Source organism: Hibiscus syriacus, unplaced genomic scaffold, assembly GCF_006381635.1.
Source record: "Hibiscus syriacus cultivar Baekdansim isolate YM2019G1 unplaced genomic scaffold, ASM638163v2 tig00111095_pilon, whole genome shotgun sequence".
NCBI classification, from domain to species: Eukaryota; Viridiplantae; Streptophyta; class Magnoliopsida; order Malvales; family Malvaceae; genus Hibiscus; species Hibiscus syriacus.
Window position 1 is genome coordinate 6,036,226 of NW_024062980.1, and position 27,177 is coordinate 6,063,402.

Consider the following 27,177-nt stretch of genomic DNA (forward strand, 5'->3'; position numbering starts at 1 on the left):
TGAACTATATGCTTTAAATGCAATGAATGCTTAAATGAACATCACACTTATTAAATGAAATGAATGTTATGCAAACTTTTAACTTGTCATACAAATTCATGCACAAGTAAAAGGATGAAATCCTCCCTTAAACATGGTTGTTCCTTCTTCACGTTCCGGCCTTGACTATGATGGTGGAGGTTCTTCTTTTGGATTGAAAAAGGCTTCTGAAAATCTAAACTTGGTTTGAAATTCCCAGATTAAGCTCGAATAAGCTTCTAGAAGCTTCTCGAATGTAAACAACTTGCCTAGATCAAACGGTCTCAAGGAGATTGCAGAAAGTGATGTAAGTTGCATAGCCGAGATCACATCAATATAGGTGTAGAAAACGAGAGGAAGTTATGTTATGACAACGAATTTGAATTTTTAGAAACAAATGCGGTAGGAAGATCAGGAGGTCTTGTCACTGTTTGGGATAAGAAGAAATTCAAATTGAACAACAATACAACCAGCACAAGATTTATTATGGTATCTGGTATATGGATTGAAGAGGACATGGAAACAATATGCATGAATATATATGTCCCTTGCGATATGCATAAATAATATTTGTTGTGGGGGAAAGTGGCTCGACTGAAGAGGCTGTGGAACATAGTTTGGACAATTGGGGGGAGGGGGGTGACTAACGTTAGAAAAAAATAAACGACTGCAGAAGAATGGTGCTATGAATGGTTGAATTTAATTCATTTGTAGAATGAAGTAGTCTGCTGGATGTTCCTAAAATTGAAAAAAAAAAATAAGGGGCTTTAATCGAACAGTCTCGGATTATATCCCCATACTATTGTCTAATGTAAGTATAGATTGAGGACCCCGTCCCTTTGATTTATAAACGTTTGGTTGTTTAATAAAGAGTGCATCAAAAAGGTTCAAGAGGTGAAGATCAATTCAAAGTGTGATAATAATATCCCAGTGAAGCTGAAAAGAGTGAAAACAGCCTTAAAAAATGGAACAAGGAATCTTGCGAGGACTCCAATAAAAGGGTAGAACATATGGAACAATGTATAAATCAGTTGGAGGAATTAGGAACCTCAGATAAGCTTGACGAAGAAAAATTGGAAGAATTGTAATGCTGTGAAATTCAACTGTGGGACACCTTGAAAGTCAGAAAGATCTACGGCGTCAGAAGGATAGAATTACCAGGTTAAGACAAGGGGATTTAAATACATATTTCCTTCACAAATAGGTCAAGTTCATGAAAAAAGAGGAACGATTCATGGTGGTAACTTAGGAGAACCTGGTATTGTGAATCCTGACCGATTTAAACAAAAATTGTTTCATCACTTTGCAAAACAATTCAGCTGTAAATCAAGGAGATGGGATGTGATTCTTGACATGAACTTTAATCGATTATCAAAGTCAAAAGTGACAGATTTGGAGAAACCATTCTCGATGGAAGAAATTAAAGAGACGATATGGATTTACGAGGATCCGAAAACTCCACGTCCGGATGGCTTCAAACACTCTTTTTTTTAATAAAGTGTTGGGATTTTACCAAGAATAATCTTTTCAAAGATTTTGAGCCCTTTTACAACAATTGGCAACTACAGGATAATATTAATTCATCTTTCATTGTATTAATTCCATAAACAGATTATCTGAGTGACATATCAGAATTTAAACCAATCAGCTTCGTGAGAGTGTATAAATTCATTGCGAATGTGCTAGCTTGTAGGTTCATAGTGGTAATGGTTAAACTTGTAAGCGAAACCCAAAGTTCCTTCTTGAAGGGTAGACAAATTTTTTATGGTGTTCTGATTGCAAATGAAGTTATACATTTTAGACAATAAGAAAAAAATTCGAGCGGAGTCATTATCTTGGAGTTAGACTTTACAAAAGCTTATGATTGTGTCCGGTGGGAATTTCAAATTATGGTCTTGGATAAAATGGGTTTCAGTGATAAATGGAAAACTTGGGTGCTGAAATGTGTGTCGACTTAGAGGGTCTTGATTCTTCTTAATGGCTCTCCAACAAAAGAATTCCGAATGAAAGGCTTAAGGCAGGGAGACCCACTATCTCCATTCCTTTTTATTCTAGTAACGTAGTCTCCTCATTTATTATTGGAGAGTGCTGTAGAATTAGGGGGGAAATGAAGATATAGATATTATTGTTTTCACTTGAATCAATATTGAATTTTAAGATGAAATACTGATATTCATTTCGATTGGAGTAATAAATGATTGCTTTAAGGCATGAGAGGTCATTTATTCTCAATCGGAAATAATTAGGTGTTATTGTTTTCTCTCTTTTAATTATTTTTTTTTGTTATTTTTGAATTAATAATGAACTTTAGAAATGAATTTTAATATTTCTTTATTTCGATTGGAGTAAGAATCGATTGCTCTAAGGTATAGAAGGTCGATTCTTCTCAATAGAAAATAATTAAATATTATGGTGTTTCGTCCTGAAATTCAAAAGAATATTACTTGTAGGGGATCTTAAATTAAATTAGACTCGAATTCTTAAGTTTCATTGCAAAGACAACTAATTAATCAACTAGTTACCGATTTAGGGCGTTGTGGGGTGCTAAGCCTTCCCCACACGTAACCGACTCCCGAACTCAAATTTTGGTGGTAAATTTGTTGTTTTAATTAAAATTTATGTTTTTTAAAAATGAAAATACCTTTTTGGGTGTCTAATCATCTAATCAAAGATTGGTGACGACTCCTCGAACCACGTTTTATTGTTAATAGGTCATCAAATTATTTCGAAACGAGGCCCCCTTTCTTTCGGAAAATCGTTTCGACATTACCTTTATGAAGTCTCAGTATCACTTTTTACCTTTATAATTGAGCCTAATTTTTTCAATCATACTTTTTACCTTTATAATTGAGCCTAATTTTTTCAATCATACTTTTTACCTTTATAGTTGAAGTCTCTAATTTTTTCAATTTCACTTTTTACATTTATAATTGATGCTTCTAATTTTTTTAATCCCACTTTCTATTTTTATAATTAATATCTCTAATTATTTCAATTTCACTTTTTTTCTTTTACAGTTAAGACCCTTAATTTAGTCATTTTTGTAGGCTTTATTAATATAATAATAAATTAATCATTTAAAATAATAGAATACATTTTTTTCCATAAAAACTTATTCCCAAAGAAATCCGAGACGCCTCTGCTTATTAATTCACTCAAACTATTACCAGAATATATAACACAATAATTGGTAGAAGTTTTGAAACATATAGATTGAATATATCTTATAAATGAAGGTATCTCATCTATGCATACCACATTATGATTAGATTGAATGATTCAACAATCCATATTAAATTTACATAATTTATGTTTATGGTTGGGATTCAAGAAGAAATAGAATAGAATAGAATAGAATACTTAAATAATGAAAAGAAACTTTAGCAGACATAAAGCTGTACTGAAATTATTACTAACCCTCAAATTTTAATTGTTAATTATAGGTAATGATGACAAAGGAAGTTTTGTTATATACTAGTCTTTCAATCAAAGCTTCGATGTCCCTTTCTTTCTAGGAAAATAACAAAACTCATCCAAAGAACAACACCTTAAATTCCGCAATATAAATAAAATATATTATCAACAACTATTTAATAACTCTAATATCATGTAAATATGATGGGTGGATTTTTAATTTAGACCATGTTTTAATTGAAGTGTAATGTGTGTTTTTAAGTTTAGATTTTATTTTAATTTAAATAATAATATATGTGAATTATATTAGATATATTTAATATTAGCTTGATCGTATTTATGATTAATGATTTTAATTACTGTATATTATGTTATTTACAATTGTAACAATATTTGTATTTGTAATCTAAATAAAACATATATTGATTTAAAAATTTTGAGATTTTTCTTTTTGAGATCGACTTTAAAAATGAGATTATTCTTACATCTTCATAAACAAATATTAATCTCACTTGCTTTTCATACAATTTATATTCGAGAAAGAAATTGATACCTAATAAAACAATTTTGAATTTGAAAACTTTAATTCCACTGGCAAAATGGTTGAGATAATGTATTGGGAATTTTTAATTCCCAGTATAATCCACCCCGGGGATTACTTCTCCGTCTAGGGTGAAATCTATAGTACCGACCCAAAGACGCGTGGAGAACCTGGTGTCTTCAAGCCAAACATGAAGACTCCATTTGTGTATGGCATCTTCAGGCGGGGGAGAGACGTATAGAGTGCACGGCGTCTTCAATCCATGTAGAAGCCCTCGGGAATACGTGATGTCTTCAGCCACACGTCGACTGTAGTACTAACTCTGAAGCAAAGTTGCATGGCGTGAGGAAGTGGGGAACGTCAGTAATAATGGTGCCATTATTAGACCAATAATGCATCATCGGTTTGTGTTATAACATGGGGGAGTTGAATTTTGGGATGGAAGAAGAGGGGAGGAGAGTGAGGTCGAGATAATGAGAGCATATGCGAGAGAGAATAAAAAATAAAAAGGGGAGAAAAAAAGTTCAAACAAAGAAAGAAAGATTTCACATTTGAGTGGTCTGGTAAGCGATTTGATAAATTTAATGTAAATTTTATTGTTTTAGTTTTATTTTTTAATTTTAAATATAAAGTAATTATATTATTTATTTTGATTTTACAGATTAAATTGTATTCGCGTGGTTTAGTAAGTTTAATTTAAATTCGTTTAATTTTTAGTTTAATTTTTGTTTTTAATTTAAATTATAATTATTAGACTATTTATATTGATTTTACATATTAAGTTGTATTTGAGTAGTTTGGTAAGTTTAGTTTGAATTATATTTTTTTATTGAGTAATATAAATTATTAGACTATTTATTTTTATTTTACAAATTAAATCATATTTAAGTGGCTTGGTAAGTTTATTTAAAATTTTATTTTTAAATTTTTTTATTTTATTTTAAATATGGCCAATGAATTTAATTTTTCGTCATTAGTATAATTTTACTTTTTTACCTTACGGATCATTAGTATAATTTTAATAATATTCATTTAGTATTTGTAGTAAAAATGTTAAAAATAATTATTTTTTATTTTTATTTTTTTAATAACTTTAATTTAATATATATAATATGTCATAAATTGTTTTATTTATGTATTTTATTTTTAATTTATTATGAATATCTATATTTTTATATGTAGAGAAAATGAGCAACAAAATTTTCATGATTGTCCATTATAATGGACAGATTATGGAAAGTGAGGTTGGACTTCTTTTTCAGTCTGAATGACCTATAAATATGATATTTAAAAGGGACATCACATTTGCAAAAATAAATGAGAGGATAAAAAGGAAAATCCGAACTACAATTGATTGTTTAAGGTACAAGTTTATGGTATGTCCCAATCCAGTAAGGTATGTTGCAATACCACTTAAAGAAGATAATGACATTACAACTATGATTGAATTACATGACTAAACAAATATTCCAATTATTGAGTTATTTGGTGAGGTGTGTAATATATCTGATAATCTTGGGTCATCAAGAAATATGGTTGGAACTTCATCTGAAATGGCTTTCAAAAGTCAGATTGACAACCCGACATATATGTCGATAAACAATTTTGTGGCAATATTGGAAAGTGCTAATGAAAATGATGGAACATCTGCGGTCGTAGAGTATGGGGCAAGAAGCATCCATCATCTACATTCGACTATTGATGTTGATGTTGAAAACCGCTGGGGAGAAATACATGATGATTCCAGTGAACATGAAGAAAACTAAGGAATCAGTTTGGCTGAGGATGACGATATTTTCTATGGTGATGAACCTGATATGACCATTGATAAATATCTGACACCATATCAACCTACCCCTCACATGTACGAGATAGATTATGATGCGATGAGGGCACCTAAATTCCCAGATGCCACATTTAACTTCAGGCCACATGACTGAATTACTTGAAAACTCTGGTGAATTATCACTTGAGAAGCAATTTAGAGGAAAAAAGAAGTTACATTGGTGATTAAAGAGTATTGCATAAAATGGCATGTAGATTACAAGGTTGCAAAGTCCAATCAAAAAACTCTATATGCGAAGTGTGTTAAATATGGGCTTGAGTGTAAGTGGTTGATTAGAGTGTCCAAAATGTAGAGGCAAGATGCTTGGGTCATCACAAGGTACAATGGTTCACACACATGTTTGCAAAACTCTATCGAACAAGACCACCGATGATGCTTGGGTCATCACAAAATCCAATGATCCCTTGTTATAGGGAAGTGGTGGCGAGTTATTGAACATTTCTTTTATTGAAGAATGAAACCTAGAAAGCTCTAGAATCGATGAAGAACAAAGGGGGATGAATATTATAAGGTAGCTCCCTTATGAAGGTGAACGGTAAAGATGATGATGGTGAGGATGGATTTGTGGAAAATAGATGGATAAGTGTCATATCGAACCCTCTTAGTCGCAATGAAAAGGAAAACTCAATAATATGGCTCTAACCAACCCTCCTAGTCGTGATGAAAAGGCAAATTGGAGTGTGAAGATTAATCTCCCTCACAAGAACTTGAAAGAACTCCAGGAGAAGAAGCTTCGAAGGCACAAGGTAATCAACACTTGCAAAAACGAACTCTCGTTGTATTATTAATCCAAGAAATCTATTTTAAAAAGTTGAATGAAGTCTCCTTTATATAGGGGCTGAGTTCTAAATGTCCTAAATAACTAATGAATAAAATAATAATAAACTAAATATGTCTTAACTCTAATTCCTAATAAAATAATAAAAAAAAAATTAATGTTTTAACTCAACCTCAATTCCTAATAAAATAATAAATCTAATCCTAAAAGATAATTCATCATCCTATATTAAATTATATTACAAATAATCAATATAAATATTGAAAATTCGTAATATTTACAGATCACGTATTAGTCTCGTATAGGAATTTCTGCATGCGTTGTCTTCACTAAAAGGAACGTATCTTGAGTTCCCGATATCGGATTGATGCGATTCAAGAACCATTGGAAATAAAAGAGATAAAAGGTTGTATATCCAGAAGATATATTGACCAAATAAGATCAGGACCAAAAAAGTCATCTCAAGTCTGTTGATGTTCTGATCTTCTTTTTCCAAGGCTTAGATGAGTGGATCATTTGGAAGAGTTATTACTTCTTCCTTTGATGTGAGCCTTGCAATGCATGTATCACCTTGCTCAGTATTAGATGCATCTATTCGAGACCAGTACAGATACAATGTAAAATACAAACCGATTTGGCATGCAAATGACAAGGTAAGGAGGTTGGTATATGGTGATTGGGATATATCATACGATGAGCTACCTAATTTGTTACAAGCTATGAAACGATTCATACCTGGAACCATAGTGAAATATCAGACCAGACCATGCCTGCATACAACCTAGAAGGTAAACTTATTCAAGGGAAGAGAATATTTCATAAACTCTTTTGGGCATTCAAGTCATGCATAAAAGGTTTTCCATTTTGCAAACGTATGGTCCAAGTAGATGGTACGTGGTTGCACGCTCAATAAAAACATATATATTATTGATAGCAGTTGCGCAGGATGGTCAAGGAAATATCTTTCCGATTGTATTTGCCATTGTTGAAGGGGAGACGATAGATGCTTGGGATTTCTTTTTCACTAATCTACGTAAGTATGTCACCTGAGAAGATGGAGTTTTCTTGATATCCAATTGAGGAATAGACCTTTGGCAACAACCAAACGACTAGGAAGTCGTTAGACACCTCTGCACGCATATCTTGCATATTGTATCTGGCATATTGGTAAGAATTGTATTGAAAAGTTTCATAATGGCCGCATTTGTAGTGAGATAGTCAGCATGGGTAAGTTTTATTTTCAACATGTGTATCCATTTATGTGTTTGTTTATAAATTGAAGTTGACACAATATATATTATGAAACAGGATATGAACTACGTAAACCAAATTTTGATAAGAGATTGGACAATTGTTGATGTTATATTTTAATGAATGTGAATAATATAAATATTTAAATGAATGATTCAAAAAATTATTCAAAGGCCACAACATAATTATACATCAATCTTAGTTTCAGCTTAAAATTAATTAATTTAAACATATAAACCATCATTTGAAGAAAATTGTATTTAATATTAATTATCTTACAAAAATCAAGGAAGTGTTTACAACTCCTGTCGGTGCTGGGGTGTTGTTGAATAATAATGCTGAGGCGCACGTCAATTTCATTATGGTCGCTACGGTTGTTTAGGAGTTTTTTCATCGTAACAAACCTGATTATTCACTGAAGGCATATGATTTTGTGTTGTAAATACATGCCCACCACCACTCTGCTCTCCTACCTAAGGACAAATACTCATATTTGACATCATAGATATCATCTGATCAAAATCATATATTACTTCAAACATGGGAGATAATATTGGTGATTGATGAGGAATAAGCTGATGAGTGTAGTTCGTAACACCAGAATCATCAAACACTTGATGAAATGATCATGTATCATCGAAAGATTCTGATAGGATATTATCCATTGTCGCTTGTTTTGCTTCATGATGAGATGAACTCCCACTCCGTCTTGATTTTTCGACTTTACCAAAATTTTTTCTTATAGTATAAGTTGTCGTCTTTCTATGTTCGTTGTCAAGAATGACTTTTCATGTTCCCAATAATAATTCAGGTAATTCAAATTTTGAAAGTCAAAGTCATCATCTTGATGCGAGTGAGAGTTGGCAAGTATGAAGCCCTATTGTTCCAAATATTGATATAGTTGGCATGCCTCACAACCCAACCCTTACTGTGCCGACCCCACCCATCTAATTTATGGATAGCGTCATAATTCTCTGGAATCTGCGGAATAGGTTGGTGGAAGCTGAACTGCCTCAACACTCTATCAGAAAATTGGAACTCAATCGAAATGAATCAATGGTGTAATAGCACATCAATATTTCCAACCCTCCCAGACATGTTGCGACATGCACGATATAATTTCTCCATCATCGTACGACCTCCAAATAAACTATCAAACAAAATTATATAATTATTAATTAATTAAATAATTATAAAATTCAACTATATAAATAAACAATATAAGAAACTAAGTAAATTAGTTATATACCTCAACTTTGCATTTAATGCCCATATTAAATCTAAACTCTTTCATATTATTGTGCACCAACCCTGTTCCTTCTATTTTATGCCTCCATCTATATACCAATCAAAATAAAATTTGCTAATTATTTTTCATATAAATTTTTTTTTTTTAATTAAGTTAAGATAAAAGATTTTAAACCAAAATATTACCTTTCGTTAAGAGAAAAGTCAACTGCAGTTCGGCTAATTGGTGTTAACCATTAAAATTTGTGTTAGGCCCACGATTGTAATAACATCAAATATCCACCAATTTCCATATTACACATATTATTAACAAGTAATGACGCCTTGTACATCTCACGGTTCAAGAATGTCAATATTTTCGATCCTTAACTATACTGAAGAGTATTAAAAATGTTATCCAAAAACGGAAGATATTGTATATGAACAAGATTACCGGATTTATCTGGAATAAAGACTACCCCGATCAACTATAATATATATGCTCGAGTTGCATATATAATGTCTTGCTCAGTACTATAACGATCGAGCTTAAACTCATTCGCTAACCATGATAACCTCAAACGTGACCCTTTTGTAACTATTTTTTCTGGCACATTCCCAATGTACGCCTTGCACATTTCAAACACATCATGGTCATTTTTCCCTACAACTGCCATCCCATTTGTTGGGACTCCGATTTGTAAAGCCACATCCTCTAAAGTGATCGTACTTTACCACACGGAAGATGAAATGTATGAGTTTTTGGTCTCCACGGTTCAATTATTGCACTGATCAAACCGATGACCAACTTATATTCTCTTACAAATGTTACATCGAAAAAGCCCACCATTTGCAAATTATGTACAATAAGATCATGTGGCTTATCACAAATGTTCACTCGACCACGAATGACTTGTTGTTCGTCATCCTACAATTTATTAATCCATGGAATTAGAATTAATTCATCATTCTCAAATAAAATATATTATTCAATAATAATACTAGTGCTCCCAAATGACTAGAAATATGTCGATCATCTAGTCTCAAAAGAACATTTTGTTATGCAATGCTTCAACAAATCTATAAAAAAAATATTTCAACTTATAATAAATCATAATTAAAGAAAATTTAAACAAATTTGTTTTTGTTAAATCAAAATAAATAGTCTAATTAATTTATATTTAAAATAAAACAAAAATAAAAAAATAAAATTTTAATTATACTTACCAAACCACTCAAGTACGATTTAATTTGTAAAATAAAAATAAATAGTCTAACAATTTATATTACTCAATAAAAAATAATTTAAACTAAACTTACCAAACTACTCAAATACAACTTAATATGTAAAATCAAAATAAATAGTCTAATAATTATAATTTAAATTAAAAATACAAATTACAGTAAAAATTACAAAAAATTAAATTAAACTTACCAAACCACGCAAATACAGTTTAATCTGTAACATCGAAATAAATAATCTAATTAATTTATATTAAAAATAAAATAATAAAATTTACACTAAATTTATCAAGTCGCTTACCAAACCACTCAAATACAAATTCTTTCTTCATTCTTTCAAACTTTTTCTCCCCTTTTTAGTTTTTTATTCTCTCTCGCAGATGCTCTCTTTCTCTCGTCCTCACTCTCCTCCCTTCTTCTTGCATCCCAAAATCCAACTCCCTCATTTTATAACAAAAATTGATGATGCATTATTGGTCTAATAATGGCACCATTATTACCGATGTTCCCCGCATCCCCACGCCATGCAGCTTTGCTTCAGAGTTTGCAGTCTACGTATGGTTGAAGACGCCACATATTCTCAAGGGTTTCTGCATAGACTGAAGACGTCGCACACTCCACGCGTCTCTCCCCCACCTGAAGACGCTATGAACTCATTGAGTCTTCATGTTTGGCTTGAAGATGTCGCGTTCTCCACGACTCTTTGGGTTGGCACTATAGATTTCACCCTAGATGGGGAATAATCCTCGAGATGGATTATAATGGGAATTAAAAATTCCTAGTACACTATCTTAACCATTTTGCCTAATTCCACTACTAAAGACAAAGAAAACAAAGAAATGACTCAGACATTTTTTTATATATTCGTTGGGAAGAAATAAAAAATATCAATAGTATAGTTTGTGGCCTATTCTTTTGTGTGATAGTATAATTTAAGGTTATTTTATGATGGATTTTAATCTAAAATATTATTTTATTTAAAAAGCTATGCAATTTTTAACATATCAATTACAACCAAAAAATTTATATTGTGACTGATTTAGGATTTATATCAACAACAAAAAAATTATATAATTTGTAATTATTTTGTTTACAATCGAAAATGTTATGAAGAAGATAACATTTTCGGTTTCAACTTAAAATGTTATCATTTCTAACTTAAAAAGTTACACTCTTGGTAAGATTTTCTGTTTCAACTAATTTATCTCACTTTTAGCCTTATATTAACAAGTTATATTTTAGACTCTCTCATGGTTTGTAGAAGAAGAATTTTCAGACCAGTTTAAAAATCTTGTATCGAGGCATGTAATTTTTTTAATGATAGTAAATTGTTTTAATAATGTGTTACAAAAATGGTCATATAGGGTGTAAAGAAAACTATTTTTCAAATAGAGTATTTGCTACAACAACCGATGGAAATTGTTTGGATCACATGACGACTTTTGGAAGGTAACTAAACCACACGACTTCTGGAAGACGCTTGGACAACTTGACGACTTCTATAGCGTCACCCGCTATTTCTACTATCATGTATGCATGAAACATGAAAACGATTCTTGCAATTTAGACCCCTTTCAAAAGTCATCGTATACTCAAGACGACTTCCATAGATACTATAACAAACATCCTATTTTAAAAATAATTTTACATGCACTCTACATGGTATGTTTTTTATCAATACATTATCTAAAAAATTTTACCAAGTAATTATACTATATTATTATGAATTTAAATAAATTTTAAATAATATAAATTGCATTTAATATTAATTAAATTTATTTTAAATAAATAAATATTTTTATTTTTAATATTTAAATTAATATAAGATAAATGATAAATAAAAGAGTATCCAGAGTAGGTGGCCAACATAGTGTTGATTCCGAAGAAAGACAGGAAAGTTCGTATGTGTGTCGATTATCGGGACCTTAACAAGGCAAGTCCTAAGGACAACTTCCCTCTGCCACACATAGACACTTTGGTGGATAATAATGGTGGGAACGCCTTCTTCTCGTTCATGGACGGATTTTTAGAATACAACTTGATTAATATGCATCCTAAAGACATGGAAAAGACCACGTTCGTCACAATGTGGGGAACTTTGTATTGGGGGATATGCTAAGGGCATGCGTGATTGAATTCAATGGATCTTGAGAAAGATATTTGCCTTTAGCGGAATTTGCTTATAATAATAGTTACCAATCAAGTATTAAGATGGCTCCGTATGAAGTCTTGCATGGGAGAAAGTGTCGAACGCCATTAAATTGGTTTGAGCTTAAAGATCGAGATTTAGTTGGCTTGGATTTAATGAAAGAAATGGAAGATAAAGTGAAAGTTATTCAAGATAATCTTAAGATAGCTTCTGATCGACAAAAGTCTTATGTTGATCTAAAAAGAAAAGAGATTGAATATCACGTGGAGGATAAGGTATTTCTGAAAGCATCACCTTGGAAGAAAGTATTGCGGTTTGGGCGCAAAGGAAAGTTGAGTTCGAGATTTATTGGACCTTATGAAATTCTAAAAAGGGTAGAACCAGTAGGTTATCAATTAGCTTTGCGTCCGGATATAGACAAGATCCATAATGTTTTTCATGTATCGATGCTCAAGAAGTACTGATCAGATCCATCGCTTATCATCACACAAGAGAAAATAGAGATCCGACTAGATTTCACTTACGAGGAATAATCACTACGGATCTTGGCACGAGAAAACAAAGAACTGCGTAACAAGAAGATTCTTCTAGTTAAAGTTCTTTGGCAAAATCATAAAGTCGATGAAGCTACTTGGGAAAGAGAGGAGGACATGAGGACGCAGTTTCCACACCTCTTCGCATCAAGTACGTCTTAAAATTTGAGGAAGAATTTTCTTAAGGGAGCATAATTGTAATACCCCAATTATCGGGTCAGTGACCATAGTGAAAAAAATTAAAATTTGGTAGGCTAAATTGAGTAAATTGAAAAGTATGAGGAATGATTTTTGAGACTTATTAGTAAGAATGAATTGGTAATTTAGTTATTTAGATGGAATGAATTTAATATTCATTTAATCAGGCTATTTAATATAAGTGAATAAGAGAATAAGGGGATAAGTTATGTTGGTTCTTTCTCCTATTCTTCTTTTTCACGTCCCGAGCCCCCATAGCAAAGATCGTAACTAAGCTCCTGAATCTAGCAAGTAAAAGGGAGAGAATAAAGTTGTCAAATAGTTGGACATCAGTAAGGCATAATAGTGAGGCATACTAGGTGAGTGAATTTATTGTATTTATATATTTGAGGGTGACTTGTGATGAGTCAACCTTGAATTATTGATTAAATTAGGTTTTACAATATTTCGATATGCTTTCATAACGTTTATGGAATTGATACAAGAGTAATTGTAGAGTATGAACTACTCTAAAATGACTAGATGAACGTTTATATTGTGTAATCTGCTAAGTTGACTGAATAGACCATTGTATGTGAATTAAGAGTTATAGATGCATTTCGACATACATTCTATGTAATTGTTATCAATCACTTTTGTGTAATGCAAAACAGTGCATTTTCATAACAGTATTGTGTGTACTTTTGGCACTAGATGTGCAATCATGGTATTCATAATGCGTTTGTGAATCACCATTTCATTATACAATTATGTATAAAAGTTATCGATCAATTTTGTTTAATGCATAACGATATATTTTCATATCAATACTTTGTGTACTTTCGGCACTATATGTGCATCGAATGAATTCATAATAATTTTATGAATTTCTATTTCTTCACTTTGGTACAATGCATGTACCTTGAATTCTCATTTGGCATACATTAGGAAAATAAAGAATAAATTGGAAAATATTGATTGATAGGTATGTTGGGCATACTAAATATATTTATCAGGCTATTTGAATGAAGATTGGTTCGCCAATCCAATTTGATGTATTGATATGATTTATTTGATTTTTATTCGTATTTTGATATTATATGATATGCTTATATTTAATTATATTTCATTTTGTATTACTATGCCTCACTAAGTAAATACTTAGCATGTTTTGATTTCACATGTAGAAAATAACAAAGACTAGCTGAGTAAGGAGTGCAGTGGACATCATCAATCAAAGGTTGCCTCATCAGTAACTGTAGGACATTTATGTCTACTTTTGATAATTAGATGGCATGTATTTGGACTTATGAAAATGCTTTAGAATGTATTAAAGTTATAATTTTTTTAATATGTTACAACTAACATTTTTAATTATTATTATATAAAAATGTTTTGTTTTAATTTAGAAATAAAATTTTACGAGTATACAAATAAGGGAATGTTTTAAAAAGTCATGTGTCACCTGTGACTTATGTACAAAAACGTATATGAGAAATGGGTGTTACAATAGGTGCCAAAAGTTTGCCCAATGACTTAGATATAAGTTGTGTCGTCAGGTGGTTACTTATTAAGATAAGATATTCGATGTTGTAGTCGGGAGAGTAAAAGGTGCTGAGGAAGTCGAGGCTTCTGTACTTGATAGTGATAGGGTAGATCGAGGTTGATCTAAGATGCCTTTAGGTCAGTCTGAGCCTTCTGCACACCCTGATAAGAGGGCTCGTACTGCTGCCCATAAGAGGAATCATACTAGTTTGAGGCATGCGTTATATCCACCCCCGTCAGTTATTCAAGGCAATTCTTCAGGTTTCACTTTGATAACGAGTTGTTATTACTGTAGAAATCGACACGGGGGAGAGTGTCGTAAGAAAATGGATACCTATTATCATTGTGGATTTAGTGAGCACTTTTTAAGAAATTGTCCGCATCCAGCCTGTAGATTCTAAATTTTGCCCGGGCCTTGTTTGACCTGAGGCCCAATAGGAAAAAGCCCACATATGAAAGAAAAGAGAAAGAGCTAGGGTTTTTCAACCCTTCTGCGACCGCCGCCTGTAAGCCTGATCAGCCCACGCGCCTGTCGCTTGATGTCACCACCCAGTGAGATTCACGTCAGTCACCAGATCAGGGCTCATGCATGCATGACTATCCCAGTCAGATGTTGTCTTCCCTGAAAAGTTTATTGCCTCTCTCGGCCATGCATCAACAAAACAAAAAAAAAGATGCATAAGCAACATTTTCAGATTCATAAGCAATATGTTCTCAAATGTATTTTCAACTTTTTTACATGCAGGTTTATTTTTGAAATAACTAAATAAAAAGAAAAGGAAAAAGGGTAGAGATTTTACCTTTGGTTTTGGGTTAAACCTTGAGGGAAAGGTGTGAACTATGTAGTTTTTTTAGGTTGACTTTGGCTAGATCAACCACCGTGGGTGGTGGACGAGAAGTAAAAAATCACCGACGTATGACAGTACTTAGGGGAATTTTAGGTTCGGCCAAGTGGGTTTTGAGAGGGGTTTCACCTTTTCTTGGTTGCACTTGGTCTGATTATAGGGTCTAAGGGTAGAAAGAGGAGTTAGGAGGTTTATCGGGGTTAGATCCAGACACCAAGGTACAATGGTCAGCCAGTAGTTCGGGTGTTAATGGGAAGGCTGACGAGAGGTGTATGAAGATAGGTTGAGAGAGATTGGGATGATATTTTGAGGCTAGGGTTTGGTTTTACCCGAAATAGCCAAAGAGTAGTATTTATAAGTCAAAAAATGGGTAAATCGCGTTTAAGCTACTCCATTATCACCGTGTTTTAAAAATAATCACACAAACGAGAGTTTTTGTTGCTTTCTAAACCAACAGAACTTAAAATAGTGGTGTATTTACCTTTTTAGCATCTTAAATCATACTTTATTTTGTTTTAATCACTAAGCTTGCTTGTGTTATACTTAAATTTTTATTGCTAGTATTTTTCAACATTTATGTTTCAAATTTATTTATTTACCCTCTTATTTGTATGGTATTTTCAATCATAATGGTTGGTTTAGGAAGTTGGTATATTGGTATATTATTTATGTGCATATTTAGATTATTATTTATACCTTTTTTATAAATTATCATTGTTTTCAAAATGAGAAATTTCATTGTGAGGGAAATCTATGAAGACATCTCCCAACTACAAGGGAAGGTGTCTTTTCGAGGATTTTTCGCACAAACGTTTTCGTATCCGATAGTTTTCTTTGTTTTAACCCCTTTTTAGTCTAATTATTTTTCATTTCGTCATTTTTATTTTGTTTTATTTTATTTTATGAGGAAAAAAAAGGTAATGTCTTCTTGTGAAGGGAATTTATGGGAAAGTCTCCTAACTATAAAAGAAGTGTGTTCCCGAAGATTGTTCACACAAAAGGGCATTAATTATCCAAAAATTACACTTTTTGAATAAAGTCAAATGAATAAAAAGATCATAATTTAAATATATTTCCGATTTTGTAATTCCCAATATTTAAACAATATATAATCGTTTAGGTACCAAAATTTAGGCATTGTGGGGGTGCTCACCCTTCCCCACACACAATCTACTCCCGAACTCTACTCTTAAAATGAATTTTTGGTAAAATGTAGACCATGTTTTGTTGTTTAAGGTTTCCAACCTACTTAACTTAAAGGTTGGCGGCGACTCCAAAATCAAATTGTTTTCAAAACTGAATTTCATCTCATTCCCCGAATTAAATTTCTTTAGTCTATTGAATCCCCGAGGGAGACGATATGACAGCTTGGCGACTCCACTGGGGATCTAGATAGTTTGGCCATAAACGATTATATGTTGTTTTTATTTTTGGGAATTACAAATTTAAATTGTATTTAATCTACGATCCTTTTGTTTATTTTGAGCTTCAACATATCATGTATTATTTTATTTTCAACTAATTGATATTTTGACTTTAGTGGCTTTCAGATTTGACCAGATTTTTGATACTTGTGAAAGAGTTGTTTCTTGGTCATGTTTAAAGGTTTGTGAGTTTCTCCTCACACACAACACATGCATTTACATGTCATAAGCTCACTTACGAGCTTTGTCCCTTTTAAGTTGGGGTAAAAACTTAGCCTACGTTAGATAATTTGTTTCTCCATATGGGTTTTAGCAAGTAATCTTCGGGGTTCATATATGTAATACCCCAAATTTTGACAAGTGACTAAAATGTAAGTTTTGAAAGTTTAGTGGCTAATGCATAAACTTTGAAAAGTGTAGGGACTAAAATTTAAATTTTTAAAAGTTATATATTTTAGCCTGTAAATGAACAATTAAGATTAAAACAAATATTTTAGTGGGAATCAGAGTTTTGGTACAGGAATTGTGTTAAAAAGTTATAAAGCAGTAAAGTTCGATATTGGAATCCAATATTTGGATCGAATTGGAATTTTACGAAAATGTGAAGAATGTTAGATACAGGATGGAAAATATTATTTATATAGTTTAGAAAAGTGAAATTTAACATGGATCAATGGAATTAAGGTCATGTTAAGCCAAAATTTTGGAATTAGGTGACTAAATTGTAAGTTTCAAAAATTTCAAGGATATAAGTATAAAATCAGAATTAAGATATTTTTATGGATATTATGAGGCAAGGGATGATGTTATAGAGTGACAAAGTTGTAGTTATGAAGTTTCATTAATGGCAAAAATGAAATTTCCTATTAAATTGAATAAAAATCAATTTTTATTATATTTATGCCATGTGTTATGATAATTATCATTACAATAATCAAGAAAAGTTGGGGATTTTCAGCTTCTTCTTCTCCAGGGGCCGAAAGTTCATATTCTAAAAGGTGAGAAGCTTTGTTTTTAATTTTTGGTCTATTTCTACTAGAATTTTAAGTTAGGTTATTAACAATAAAATAACCTACATGAAATTCTCTTTCATTTGGTATAAAAAATCTGCATGTTTCATGCTCAAGTTGGTAAGACGTTAATGAAGGGGAAGTGTGATTTTTTTATGATTAAAGATTGATTCTTGATATTAGAAGTGTTGTAAGAATTGATGAAGAACCTAAGGATGCAAATTAAAGAAAACATTTTAGATTTTTGAATCTGGCAGTGGGTTTGAAAATTCACCATATATTCTATAAAACTGATTTGGAGGATATATTTATATATTTGTGTTTGTATATGAATCTAGTTTTGTTTAAAACAAACGGGGATCAATTTCAAGGTATATACAAAAAGATATGAAATTTTAACCAATGAAAGGTCAGAAAAATAGGGCAGCAGATTCTGCACAAAACAGATTTTGTCAGTCAACTTTGAAAATTCACCATAAATTGTACATAATGAACTGAAGGAGTTATTTATATGGATAGATTTGTATTAGAGTTTATTATTCAATGGACGAAACATAATTAAATTTCAATATGTATATCAGTACAGAATACTGATTATTTAAAGGTAGTGTGAGTTGTTTGAATATAGAAATTTTAGAATTTAAGTGGAAATGGATTAGAAGCTGAAGAGTAATATTTAAATGTTTGAGCATATTTTTGGATGATTTGAATTTAAATTAAATGGAAAGATAGCATTTTGAATAAATTGGAAATGTTGAGAAGAATTCAAAAAGAATTCATTTTAATGGTTAGATGGTGGAATTCAAAATGTTCCAAAACTTTAGGGACTTGTTTACAAGTTCTTAAATGAAGAAGTATTATTTGAGTAAATTATTGAATGCTAGAAAATTTAGTAGTATTCTGAAATTTGAACTAAATATTGATTTGAGGTTGAATTACAAATTTATTGAGTTTGGTGGTTGAAAATCGAAAGCTAGAAAAGTTAGAGTTGAAATTTTAAATGTTTGAAATGTTGAGGTATTGATTTGAGCATTTTATTAAAGTGCTGGAATTTTTATATTTAATGTACAATGAGCATAATGGTGAAGGACCATTATGAAATGGAAAGGTTAAAGTGAATTCTAAAAAGAATTCATAATTTGTGGCTTATTTGTGTAATTTAGAAAAGATGAAGAGTTAAAGATGAAAAACAATATTCATGAATTTGGAAGAGTATTTTTGAGAAGTTGGAAATTATAATGGAAATGTGATTTAGTTGATATCGATTTAATCTCGATTTGTATATATTTTCGAATGTTAAAATCAGCTTACATTAGTACTATACTAATATGTAGTTCGAACATTTTGTGTTATAATTTGGTATTGTCAGACTACGATAAATCTAGCAATCGGGATGATTCGAAATAAAAAGAAAAAGCAAGTGATTAGAAATATCGCTTAAAGGAATCTATAGTGAGGCAAAGGTGAGTGCGGTTATTTATTTAATTATTTCGATCGAGGACGACTTGTGATAAGTCAATCTCATTCCAATTTACAGTATAATTTATAAAGTTTATAAAGAATATTTTTATAATATTCTATATTAGTTTTATGAATGATTTAGGGTATGAACTACCCAAGCATGATATTTTTATGATGGATTTATTATGATACAGCAACCCATTGTGTGTTATAGTGAGAACTGTTGGTACACTTGGCATGCCATTAGTTGAGTATTTATCCATTATCAGCTTTGATACATTCGTGTATCAATGTTATCATATTAGCTTTGTTACATGCCTGTATCAATGTTATCATATCAGCTTTGATACATTCGTGTATCAATGTTATCATATCAGCTTTGATGCATCCGTGTATCAATGTCCAGCACCGTTAGTGTTTACTCAGGTTATGATGCCACTGAAGTGCATCATATCTCAGTATCAGTTACGATTTACACCGTGTTGTGCATAGTGTGTACCTTACTCACATATCTTATGTTCTCATAAATATGCATTGGGCTATGAAAATGAATATGCAAGTATTGAATGATTTCCAGTTGACAGAAAGCATGATATGCTTAAAATTCAGGTCTCAGTGAAGACATCGACTTGGATAAGTTGGTTTGTCAGATTAATATTTTGATTCGAATTATTTTATTTATGTTTATGATATTTTCAGATTTTTTTCTTACCTTAGATTAGTACTACCTCACTAATTTATACTTAGCGCGTTATGATTTTCATGCGTAAGGTCTTATTGAGATACAAACGTTTTATGAGGAGCCTTCCAAGCATCATGTGCAAATCATCTATAATACCAGTATCAGTAAGACATCATTGAAGTTTCTTTTGACTAGTAGTGGCATGTATAATTATATCAGTAATTTCTATTTATTATATTTATTTTAAATAATTTGTAATAGTAAATTAGAAATATTTTAGTTTATTTTACTTAGTTTGGTTTTATCAGTATCAATGCATAAAAAGAATATATTGTGTTATTATGTTTTTAAAAGATTTAACAAAAAACATGGTTTAAAAAAATTACTGATTAACAAATGAATTTATTTTCATGTAACAAAGAAATAAATTACAGGTTGAGATATACTTTAAAATATATTTTTAAAGTTAGAATAGGAGTGTTTTCAAATGAAACAAATTTTTATGCAATTTCAGTTCAGTAAATATATTTAAGTTGATGTGACATCTTTAACTAGTATATCGAGACGTATACGTGAGATAAATTGTTTCTCCATATGGACATAAGGGAATGTATCCTCTAGAATTGAACTCGATCCGCAGGAGCCTGTAATGGGCCAAGATTGAGGGTTTGGTAGCCTAAGGAGGCACCAACATGCACAATTCGAGTACATTTCTCTTAGAACCCAACACCTCATATAGTGAACCCTAGTAACCCGCCCTAATAAAATTCATGTCGAAACTCTGTCCATTGTTAGGTATCCAAATAAGTGTACACAAAGGAGAAACGACACTAAACCTCTGTTCTTTACTCTATTATTTTATTTTCTGAATAAAGCATATGAACTATAGAAACATGTGGTTAGGTTATTTTCAAACAAATCATGGGGGTAGAAAGCATGTTTTGGGTAGGATCTAACCTAATAAGGGTAGAAAAGCATGGGGGTAGGTGTTGCAATTACCTTTCAATAATATTTTCTTGATATTTGATTTTTTTACTAACACATTTTCTATGTTTGATTGTTTATTATTTGGCATTGCATGATCATCATAAATAAAATAAAGGTGTTGATTAACCAAGTAATTATCATAGTAAAAGAGATACCATTAAAATGGAAAAGAGTTTTCATAACAAGGAAGAACGCAATCCGGCAATCCGAGCTTGGTAGTTTACCTAGGGAGTATGTATCACAAAACACATTCATAGATTGATCTTTCTTGTAAAGATGAAAACTCTTTTAGAGGAATGGAACACTTTCTAAGAATGGTTACTTTTGGAAATCGATACCTTCTGCATTTACATTTTGTACTGCATTTATTTAAACATTTTCACATTTTTTTGTATCTACATTTGCATATTCGCATTTTACATGTCATTCATTGAAGCATTTTTTACATGCATTAATCATGGAATCATGGGTTTATCTCATGGAGAACTCTGAGGAAGTGCTTCTAACTATACAACTTCATTCACAGAGTATTGAAAATGGAAGCAAAATTTGAGAAATTGAAGAAAGAACTGGAAGAGAGTTTGCAAAAGATGCAAGCGAAGTGGGAAGCTAAAATAGAGCAGAAGAAAAAAGCCACCAGAGATCGTATCTTGCAAACCAACACATTCCGGTTGATCAACTTGTGGCCAAACAGACTGGGCTCAACCAAGAAAGAGGCAAAGAGAAGATTTCATCGACTATGGAAACCTCTGAATGTGTGATAACCCATGCTAATCCACTGATACTCATTTTGCCACACAAGCTTCCAAGCCACCAAGAAGGCTTCTCCCCCACTAAAACTCATATAACTATGTTAAATCCTCAGGCAATGAGAAGAGCCAAGAATGAGATCCCTGAGAACTTAAAACAGTGGTATAGAGAGACCTTCAAAAGAATGAGAGGACAGAGCTCTCACAATGAAATTGATGCGACAGAACTAGTTCCTAACCAGTTTCCCTAATGCCCATCTCACGATGTTTATTCGAAGGATGAATGGTTACACCAACAACGATCAGATGTTGATCCACTATTTCCAAGACAGTTTAATTGGACCCACTTCTAAGTGGTATAATCAACTGAGTCGTACTTAAATCCGCTCCTGAAAGGATTTGGATAATGCCTTTCTGGACCAATACAAGCACATGACTGATATGGCCTCTGATCGAACAACGCTACAAAATATGAAGATGAAGAGTGGTGAGAGCTTCTGACAATATGCTCAACGGTGGAGGAATGTTGCATATCAAGTACATCCACCAATGACTGAAAGAGAGTTCATGACTCTATTCATCAATACATTGAAGTCTCCATATATCAACCATATGATCGAAAGAGCTATCAAGAATGGCCAGATAAGAAGCACTAGCAGTATTGACATTGAGGAAAGAGCTGAAATTAACATAGTGGGATCTTATCTAGCTAATCTGGGGACCAAACCTCATAAGGTATTCGTGAAAGGACTCACATCGATCCAATCCCAATGTCGTATGAGGAATTGCTCCCAACGCTAGTTGAGAGGAACCTTGTGACTCCAGTTCAATCCAAACCAAGAAAGGCCCCATATCCTAAAGGCCATTATATTAACGCCATATACAACTATCATATTGGGAGCTCGGGGTATACCACTAAGAATTGTAGGATATTGAAGCGCAAGGTCCAAGATCTGATTGATTCAGGGGCATTGACATTCAATGTGTGATGGGGCATTCTGATCGAGAATCAGCTGTGTATCCATCAGGAGTTTTTGTTGCTTTCTCATGCATGTCATATTGTTTGAACTTGTTTTTTATCCATGATTAAATGTTTGTAAGTCGCTTGACGTTCGAACATTTTCAATAAAATACTTCCTTCCTAGGAAATGAACAATGACCAAATTTCAATCTTGAAATTCTTTGAATATCATTTTAATTAAAATCTTTTTAATAATTGAGGTTGTAAATCTTTGAAAAATGACAAGATTGGACCTTAGTAAGACAAGGACCCTTTGATCCTAATCTAAAAATACATCAGAGTGCATACCCTTCCCTTGAAGGAACCAAGCTAGCTCCCTCCTTGCATATACAGCAATCATTTTGGCATTCAGCTATGTATTAGGAGTGGACAAAATGGAGCAACTAACCCATGAGATTGCAAAACTAATTAGTTTCTACTTCTGTTGTTGATGTTCAATGATGATCATGATCTTCTTAGACGAAGTGGTCAAGTAGATGAATCTAGTTTAGGTCAGTTGCTTGGAAATTGAACTCTAACGATGAGATTTTCTGGCCTTCAACAAACACCAGGACTATAATAGGTTTTCCTCAGCGAGCTTAAGAAATGGAATCTAAATACCCAGAAAAATAGATATATGTATAAAATAAATATGAGCTATTCCACTAAAGCAATTGGTTATAGAGGAAACTCGAAAGCTCTGTCTTTATGAATAGATTACATTCAAACTATGACATTGATAGGGTACTTGGCTATCTGGTGTTTGTTCCACTGTGGTTGTCAAGTCGAAGACTTTGTGACGACATGAATCCCACAACTAGCCAAACAAAGGCAATTATGATATATATGTACAATAAAGTTGAATTCAGCTAGCCAAACAATGGCAAATTAAATCGAATTTACTAAATAAGGAGTTTCGGTGAATATGGACTAAGGGAGTTGAGGAACACCTGTTATTGTCAGACTCACACGAGCACTCAGAAATCTCATTTTAGACCAATATTTTTGCACTACCTTGACTCGAGGAGTCTACAAAGCTTGAAAAAATAGAAGATTTTAGAGAAATGAAACAAAAATGTTCCAAAGAGTCTAGTAATTAACTATGCTAGTTGCGACATTTTGTCCACCTCTAATTAAAATGTCAAACCAAGAAAGAGGAGCATGTTATGATCTTCATGTGGACCAAACGATGAAATAAACCTTAGAATTTAGGTATCCAACCTCTAAACCAATCTTTTGATCTTGATATTTGTCAAAGATTTGCAGCTATCAAAGATTAAAAGAGCAGTTGGTTTTTTATATTCAATGAATTCATATTTTTGTGATTTGCTCCAATTATGAGGCCGAAGAAGGGGTATTATTTTATTTCATTTGACAATGAAAATTCACATATTCTTTCTTCGTCAAGTTTTTTTCAAAAGAATAAAAACATTTTCAAACAAGATAAGTTCTCTGGAAATATCTTGGAATTCAACGAACATCTCTCCGAAGCTCAAGATCGAAGCTGGGGCAAGAGAAGACAAAATTTTGGGGCAAAATTTGATGAGGCAAGGAAATAAATTGACTCAGGTCGAGGTTTTAAAGAGTACACCCTGGTGGAAATGAAGACAAACTGAATCAAGGATAGAGTGAAGATTGCTCTCCCAACCATTCTCCTTCCAAATTAAGAAAATATACATCAATACTACCATATATCAACATATACATACATGATACATGAAATGTGCATCTTTGCATCAAACATTCATTATCATGTGCATCAAAGATATTTTTCTCCTCTCTTGAGGACAAACTCAATAGCCCATCAAACTAAACACATCAAATAAATTTTATCTTGGCATCCATCATAACATTCAATATATTTAGTCATAAATACATCGTTTTGATCTTTCAGGAAGTCAAAGTTCGATAATGACCAAATGTATTCAACTTGAAAGAAAAATGCCATCCATAGATTTGACTTCCTGAAGTCAACAATCAAATATTCTGAAGATGTGTCCTCAAAATGTAGGAATCGATAAACAGACTATGAGCCTTTGAGATTTTCTTCTTAAAAAAACAAAGTGTCTTCTCGTTTGAGACAAGATTTCTTAAAAGCAAATTTTGTCTCGATTGAGATAAATTTTACTCAAAAAAAAGTTTTTGTCTCTCTTGAGACGGTATCTTTTGAAACATAAATCTTTGAGCATGTTTCATTTAAAAAAATTATCTCTTGGGACAGTTTCTTTTAAAGAAAAATCTTTAAGTATGTTTCTTTGGAAACAAAATTTTGTCTCTTGAGACAGTATCTTTTGAAAGAAAATCTTTGAGTCTGTTTCTCTTGAAACAAACATCTTTGAGATCGTTTTCCTTGAAAAAAAAATTTGTCTTCCTTGATACAATTTCTTTTGAAACATCATCTTTGAGTCAGTTTCCTTGAAACCATTCTCCCTAAAGATGGTCTATCATCCTCATCACGTAGGAATTGTGTCATCCCTGACCAGACCTTCTCATCACATAGGAGCTGTGTCACCCTTGATAATCAGTTGTCCTCATCGTATAGGAATCATGTTATCGCCCTCTGTAAAGATGGCCTACCATCCTCATTACGTAGGAACCATGTCATCTCCCGACCAGACCTCCTTATCACGAGTCATGTCACCCCTAGATAATCAACTATCCTCATCACGTAGGAATCGTTTTATCATCCCTAAAGATGGTTTATCATCCTCATCATGTAGGAATCGTGTCATCTCCCAACTAGACTTCCTTATCACGTAGAAGTCGTATCACCCCTAGATAACCAGTCGTCCTCATTACATAGGAATCGTGTTATCACCCTTCCTAAAGATGGTCGGAACGCTTCATCACGTATGAGCCGTGTTAACCCCCGATCAGATCTCCTCATCACGTAGGAGTCGTGTCACCCTTCAACGACCAGAACTCTTCATCATGTATAAGTAGTGTCGTCCTCAACAACAAACAATTTACCCGAAAATGACTAGATCTCTTCAAAACGGATGAGCAAGCGTCATCTTCAACATCAAATTATCTTCTGATTGACCCGATTTCCTCAACGCGAAGGAATAGTGTCATCTTTAACACACAATTAACCTGAAAATGACCTAATCTCTTCAACACGAATAAGCAATGTCGTCTTCAACACTAAGTTATTTTCCAGATTGACTCGATCTCCTCAACGTGAAGGAGCCGAGTCATCCTCAGACAATTAGATTTCCTCAACGAAAAGGAACCATGTTATCTCAAAATTATCTCCTGATTGACCCGATTTCCTCAACTCGAAGGAACATCGTCATCTTCAACAAACAATTTACCTGAAAATGACTAGAATTCTTCAATAAGGATGAGCAGTTTTGTCTTCAACATCAAATTATCTTCAGGTTAACCTGATCTCCTCAACGCGAATGAGCAACGTCATCCTCAGATAACCAGATTTCCTCAACGCGAAGGAACCGTGTTGTCTCCAAATCATATCTAGATTGGCTCGATTTCCTCAATTCGAAGGAACATCATCATCTTCAACAAACAATTTATCTAAAAGCGACCAGATCTCTTCAATACGAATGAGTAGTGTCGTCTTCAACACCAAACTTTCCAGATTAATTCGATCTCCTCAAAATCCAAATAACCAGAGAGGTCGGACATACTCAGTTTCTTTGATCTTTGTCCTATTCTCGTTGCACGACAATGGATAAAGAGGGGTAATTGTAGACCCTGAATTTTACCCGTGCCTTATTTGACCCGAGGCCCAACAAGAAGATGCCCACATGTGAAAGAAAAGAGAAAGAGCTAGGGTTTATAAACCCTTCTGCCACCGTTGCCTGTAAGCCTGATCAGCCCATGTGCCTGTCGCCTGATGTCACCGCCCGACGAGATTCACGTCAGTTACCAGATTAGGGCTCATGCATGCTCGACTGTCCCGGTCAGGCGTTGTCTTCGCTGAAAAAGTCCTTGCCTCTCTCGACCATGCATCAACAAAACAGAAAAAATAGATAAATTAATATCTTTCTACTTTTTTTAACTAAATGGGTTATAAAAAAACCCATCATTAGTGTATTAAAAAAACATCATGTAACCATTTGAAAATCTTCAATACATAGAGCAAAAAAAATCAGATTCATAAGCAACATTTTCTCAAAGGTATTTTCAACTTTTTTATATGCATGTTTATTTTTGAAATAACTAAATAAAAAAAAGGAAAAAAGGGTAGAACTTTTACCTTCGGTTTTGGGTTAAACCTTGAGGGAAAAGTGTGAACTATGTAGTTTTTTTAGGTTGGCTTTAGCTAGATCAACCAC